Raw genomic sequence first — 7,528 nt, forward strand, 5'->3', positions numbered from 1 at the left:
CATTCTTAGCTTTCTAGTGATAGACTTGTTGTCAAAAGATGAGTTCGATAAGTAATTATTACTTATTTTTAATGTAGACATCTATAAAGTATTGAGTTACATACTCATTGAAAAATGGCTATAACTTTCAAATCATAAAACATTTTTAAAATCTAAAGGATGTGTCACATTCTATGATTTTTCTACTATAATAAATAAATAAATTAAATTGGGTAATTTTTTGATTCAGTTAAGGTGGTTAGACATGAGTCTTTACTTCTTTTTTTTGAAAATGTTGTAGTAGAAAATTTATAATTAATTTTTTTTTGGAAGAAAATTACCCAAAATTATCCATCACATCTAGGCATGAGTCTACTTCTTATTTTTGTCCTAAGTTGTTTGTACTACTACATTAAAATACAAAATTTTGACCAATTAGATTAACTTATTTTTGACAATATTTTAATATAATTTTTATAACTAGCTCAAAATTTTAGTACAATTTGATATAAACTTGATTTGCTGATTTTAGACTGCTACTTAGGCGTATAGTTTGGCCCACCATGGCCCTGCACATACCCAATATAAAGTGATCAAAATACAAACTAGAAAGTTGTAGAAGATGGTGGCACAATAAAAAATGGGACAATATCAAAATCTATTTTTTTTAGTATTTTCTATGTTCTAGTATTTTGCATTTTTGAGGCCTCCAAGGAAATTCTAGGCTTTAGCACTATGAAGAAGGTGTAGCTATGCTTAATCCTTTAGCCACTAAATGTAGAATTTTAGAATATGTTTCATGAAATTATAATATATCGTGATTCTAAACTAGGAGTAGAAAGTTATGACTTCTACAAGTAGATGTAAGTTTTAATATAGATTTTTGTAATTTTGTATATTTTTTAGAGTTTAATTTATAATTAATTAGCTTGTGGACTTTTCATTTTCATTTCCAAGGGATAGTGGTGACCCTTGGGGTTCATCAAACTTTTATAAACTATATTTTCAACTGGTATTGATCATGTTTTGGCTTGCAAAAACATATATTGTTGCATTTTAATAGCTTTCAATTAAATCACAATATCACAAGTTCTATACTAGGTATTGTAATCTAAATTTTTTATTCAAATCAATGGTATAAATTCTTGTTCACTTTGGTATGTCCTATTGTACACGGTCAACTTATCAAAGATTAGGATTGGGCACACGATATCTCTTAGATTATCCTCCTTTGAGACAAACATGGTTGCAGATGGAAAAGAAAAAAAAAAAAAAAAAAAGAACCTAAGGAAATGGATGAATCCTTCAAAATACTAGTGGAAGAGGCATTAAATGAACAAAGTGAAGAAATGATGCAACAATTTATATAGATGCTTGGAAAATGAGAGTCATAGGTCAGTCCAAGCAATTCAAAATTTCGTGGGAAAACCCCATTCAAGGCACAAGTAGATTTTGATATTCCAACTTTTCAAGGGAAAATTGATGTAGATGTTGTTGATGACTAGTTTTCCAAATTGGAGAGGTACTTTTGAGTTAATAATTTCTCAAATATTGAAAAAATAAACATCACCCTCCTTAAAGCTAAGAATCATGTAAAGTTGGCATGGGAGGCTCACTTAAAAATAGAAGAAACCAAAGAAGCTCAATATGAACTTCAATTTTATGTGATATTTGATGGAAAACCCCCATGGGAAGAATTTCTAGAGCATATAAAATAAGAATATTACCCTGAGGATACCTATGAACAAAAATATATGTAATGGAAATTACTTCAATAGAAGAAAGTGTTGGAATACTTTAGAATAGCTAAGAGGAGGGGTGAATCAATTATCCAAGGTCCACATGTAAAAATAAAAAAAATTAGTACTGCAACTTATCCTTATGCATACATTGGCCATTCAATATCTTAAAACTAGTACATTATAGGTCAAATTTTGAATTACATTTTTGACCAATTTGGGTAGAGAGTTTTTCAATACCATTTTTAAAAATTTCTATGCCCGATTTGGTTGAAATTTTGACCAACTCGGGTTCAAATAAAAAAATGGAAAAGTTTGTTTGTTACTTGTTACTTTCATTTTCATTTTGTTTTTGTGAGCTATTGGAGCATCTGGTGTGTGGTATTCATTGAATGCAATTCCCTTTCTATCACCCAATAAGCTAGGCCTTCCTTCCTCTCCCGCTAATCCTAGATGCTCATCAATGGGTTATAGAATTTTCATTTTGAGGTATTAGTGCCATTCAAAACTTCCATGTTGTTATTTCTTTTTTTTGTTGGCTTTAGCCTTGATTGAAGCTAACTTTATCTTTCCAAGCTTGTTTGTTCTTATATACTCAACCAATTTGAAATTTCATGAACTAATGACACACTTAATGTACTTACAGTTTATTTGTTAATTAGAAACAAAACCTCTCCACATTATGTATAAATGACACAAAACCCCCAAATAAAGAGATTTAATATTAAAAATATTTTAGCATTCCTATTACTAATTGTTTCTTTGGTAATATTAGAACTTATAACAATTTCAAGAATAATACAATTAAAAAAATTAAAGCCCAACCAAGTAATTATAAAGTGATCAATGCCTTCACCCAAGTCTCTTATTCTTAAAAAGAATCTATAGATTGACTAAAACCTTAAAAAAAGGGCACTTTGAGCCTGAGGTAACAACTTTGGTAGTCTTTTGTAATAGTAGGAAACTCATAGTCCCCATTCTTTGCATTCCCAAGGTATGCCTACCTTGACAAGCAATTGATTATACTGCCCCCTCCTTTATATGCTTCACACCATTATTGCAAATTTGATAGAAAATTAGATGCCATATTAGCTAAAGCTTTTCACGTGTAAATATAATATAACTTGATTGGAGTCCTATATAATTCAGCCTAGAAAAATTAAAAATCTTATGTGGGTCTCTTAATGTCCACCAATTATTTCAATAGAGAGTCAGAGAAAGAGATTGCCCAAGTGGTACATAAGGCTAATTACATCTACAAAGATCTTAATACACACTACTAGAGTCTCTAGATGATTAGAGCTGTGAAGAAATTTGTGACATTAGACTTTTAAAGATATTTATTACAAATTTTGTGATTTTTTAAAGTTTTGATTGTGTTTGTATTTTTAGCATAAATGCTTTGGATCATACTTTGTGATTCATCATTAGGATAAAAAAGAGAAAGAGATCTAGAGAAAAGTGACATTATATTCTTACTCCCTTTCATCCTAATGATAGATCATAGAGTATGATCCAAAACATTGATAATAAAAATATAAACATAATCAATACCAAAAGATTTTCATAATAACATTAGACACTTGTCTATCCTTTGTATAGAGTGGATAAAATCTTATGAAATTAAAAGATAATCAGTCTCCATCATCAACTAAATTATGTGCAATAATTTCTTCAACAATATTGTCAATAATTTTTTATCATCTACTTCTGAAAAAATAAATAAAATGAAAAAAATCTTAAAATATTTAACTATTAAATTTCTTCCTCTTTAAGAATAAACTACAAGAATACTACGGGTAATGATGATAATTGAATACCCCATTTCCTTGTATTTAAAAGAATGTAAGTAGAGAGAAAACAATCACTTCACTACCTCTTTTTTCTATGATTGGAAGAAAGGAATTGATAAGAAAACTAATAAGGTTGAGATATTGTTCAAATGGATCAATTAGAATTTAAAACTTAGAATTTTCTATTTGTCATTGGAATGTTCTATTAATTGAATCTTGGCAACTAGTTGTGTCTAATATATATTATCTTTGGATTCATGACATGGTCTAACAGTCTTTTATAAGATCTTTAACTAAGATTGTAGTGGTTTTTCTAATAAATGTATCATAAGAAAATAATAGGATTTTTGATCTTTTACCAACAATTTAATATTCTTTAAATCTTGCAGTTAAATCCTACATAAGGCTTCTTGGGAAGATTTCATATTCTTTGAATTTCATTGAACTATAATAGGAAAGGAAGCCATATAAATAAGCATATAGGAAAGGGCCCTGCATAAGATCTTTCACCTGCTAAAGAGAATAAAATGGAAAGAGGTTCTCACCTTAGGTTCTAATATTGATAGCTAAAAAAAAAAGAAATTGGGATGTCTAAATCTAGTTCCTATGGGGTTCTGCCACTCTTACAATCAAATAAGTTAAGTTTGAATAGTTTAATATATATTTCCCAAGATCTCACATATTAGTAATTTTAACACTAACTTAGTGACTAAACGTTCTTTGTTGGCATTCATATAAACCTTTGACCACTGACAATAGCATAACATCACAAGTTTTCTTTCCATTTAGCAAGTAACAAACTCTTAATAATGATTAGGAAAGTTGGTATCAAAAGAAGGCACATATAATATTTGCAAAAGAAAATCTTAAATTTTTACTTATTTAAAAAGTAAACAAAAAACCAAATCACAGAAAAAGAGAACACAAAGAAAACTAAATGTCTAATCTTGATAATATTTTTAGCTTGTAACAACTTCTCCCTTTTCTTAAATATTAGTTTTGATCTAAAGGACTGACAAGAATTTATTTATCCCAAATTCCTTATAACTATAAGGGCATCCTCCTAGATGTTTTCTCACTCTCTATATGGTACATATCATAAAGGCTTCTAGATTTTATGTCTATCCCACTTAAACTCCCGATCTTGTTTATCATGGCATTGGGTCTTCTTTCATGACTTCCATGACATGTTATTACTCTGGCATTGATATTTATGTATGTAGATGAATCTCAATTTTACTACCATGATGATAATTTCATTTTTGATGCTTAGATTATAGAAAGACCTAGTAATAAGAACTTAATGTCACTATTTTTTGGAAGGTATTAATGCCATACCCTATGGTCCTATGGAATCCTATTCTTGAAAAACTTAGGCAGTCCATATGATGCATCTCTCCCAAGTTTTTCCTATCTAATAGATTTCTATAGTAGGCCAAGAGGGTATTTTTGGTATATTGGATACTCTTGACTTTCTATGAATATGTCTTTGGGTTAAATATAATAATAAAACTATTATTGTCTCTTGCAATGTTACTTTGGGTTGTGCTGGCTCTTAAGATTGGAAAACTTCTTCTTGCTTCCCCTTATAAAGTCTTATTTTTTAAAGAACCTTTCAACATCCACATTATTTTAGAAGGATTTTTTGGCACATTATGATCATGTGAATATCTATGCTCTATTGGCAACATAAGTGACTTTTTTATCTCTTCTCAAAGAGAGTCCTTTCATGGTTTCTCATGGTAATGGTGCAGTATATTATTTTATTATATACTTTAAGTGAGTTCTCCTTCTTTTGATATTGGATTTCTTTTATTTGATATAATTCTTACTACCAAAGTTTCATAATTTTAGAGATCTTCTTGACCCATAATTTTCAATATCAATGTACAATATGCAATGGTGCTCTAAGTGCATGAACTCCTCAATTGGAATGATGTTGGGAATCTACTAGAATAATGTCTCATCTAATTTGAATACCCCTATTGATTATTTATCTAAAATGTGATTGAGAAGACATAATTTTCACTTAAGGATGATGAGAGAGAAATGTGATTACATGGCTCCTTCATAATCATCACTCATACCCTACACTTGACAAAAACTAAAATAAGCGATAAAGGTTCTCCTTTCTAAAAATAAGAAAGAGAAACATACCACATAAACCACATACCACAACCATAACATCACCTTATTTACATATCCTTTAGTGGAGTAGTGGTTATCCAACCACAAAAAGCATTTTCTTTGTATTTTTTTTTTGACAAGTTTTGGAAAAAAAACTAGGTATGCCCCCTTGGTATGGTTGACATTTTTTCAGCCTCTATAGCCCTTGCCCCTTTGGTGGTGTATAGGTGCACTAAATCCTTAAACTCAATATCTTAAAATAGCCTAAAAAATCTAATACAAGTAGAGAGTTGTTCTACCTATTTTTCTTACAACTCTTCCACTTGGCTTCTTCCAAGCTTTACCAAAAAAATTACTATCAATCCCTGAGGGCTCTCACAAGGCTAGAGATCATGTGATTGGCCTTCTTCTCATTCCATACTAACCTCTTCCTAGTGTCTATACCTAGATCTTTAGAAACACAATTAATTACCCTCTCACCACACAACATGTCCACTCCCTTACACCCTCTAGGATCTTTCACAAACTCCACACCCCAAATGCTTCCAAGGGATTAACTAACGATAAATAAAGTGATTTCAAACATTCTTAGGGTTTCATGGACATTAGTGGGATCAAAACACCACTCCTAAAAAATTAACCTAATGAGGGCTCTTCCTTGTAGCCTTATCTTGGGGTTTTAAAGAAAGAAATCAAAATATTTCAAAACAACTACCAAAACTAAAGGAGAATTCAAATACCCAATATAAGCTCTACTAAACCTCAAAATCATAGGTTTTAAACTATTCATTAAGTCATTCAAATTGTAGGCCCTAATCTAGGATAATAGGCCTAAGGACACATTAAACCCTTAAAGAACTTGGACAAATGAATTTTCCTACACATTTACCTTACGAAGAGTGTCCAAGCTTCTAACTTTTGGGAACCTAGCCAATGTGGAGATGACTAAACCTTCAAACCATAGCCTTAATGAGAGTTTCATTGTTATTTTAAGAAACTACTTCAAACCTCCATTATCTTGGCTGCCCAACTCTTTCAATGGATTCTTCAGCATCCCATGAATGACTGCAACCCTCCAAACACCATACAGCTTATACACAAGCCTCTATCACATTTCTTGAATGCTAACACCTTTTATTCTTTATGTAGCAATAAGTGTCTTATAGACTCTTGTTGAAATCCATTATAAAGAGTAGGGGTATGGTGTCAACCTACAAGATGGCAACCTAAAACAACAAAGAAAGGTGAGCCTTGGTATGTTAATTCATTGGTCTTCTCAATAATCTTTCATTTGTAACATTAATATTCAATTAGCTATTATGTTTAAATAAATGATTTATGATTATTTTCAATTAAAATTGCATTTTTCATTAATATTAGTGTATCTTGATATTTCTTTGGGGTTTACAACATTTCTAGGTGAGTTAAGAAACCTTTGATCACTTTTTTGAAAATTTGGTTTTGGTTTTGATTTTGCCTAATATTTAGATTTTTCAAATCAACTGGATTTGATTTTGATTAAATAGTTGGTTCATGTAAATAAAATCTTACATAAAATTGTTAAATAAATGATATTCTATGAAAAAATTAGTGAAATCCATTCATATAAGTTAAAACACAAGTTTATTATTTAAGTCCAACCTTAAATTTGTTTATGTTCTTGTCAATATTCTAAATTTACATTTTTTGATGTATCATTAGATTGGATGGTGTATGTTTTTCTAGATGTTGAGTAACTTAGCTATATGTATTTTTCTGGGGACCAACTTGTGGTGCCAAAAGAGGGGTCTAAGTGGACACCTTTTTCCTGAAATCTGCAAATTTTGAACTTCAACAAGAATTTGAAGATAGTTACACTCAAAATTTTAAGATATGACCAAAAAAAAAGTC

The sequence above is a fragment of the Cupressus sempervirens genome, chromosome 11, assembly GCF_028749045.1.
Source record: "Cupressus sempervirens isolate cs-2001-9-10 chromosome 11, ASM2874904v1, whole genome shotgun sequence".
Classification (NCBI taxonomy): Eukaryota; Viridiplantae; Streptophyta; class Pinopsida; order Cupressales; family Cupressaceae; genus Cupressus; species Cupressus sempervirens.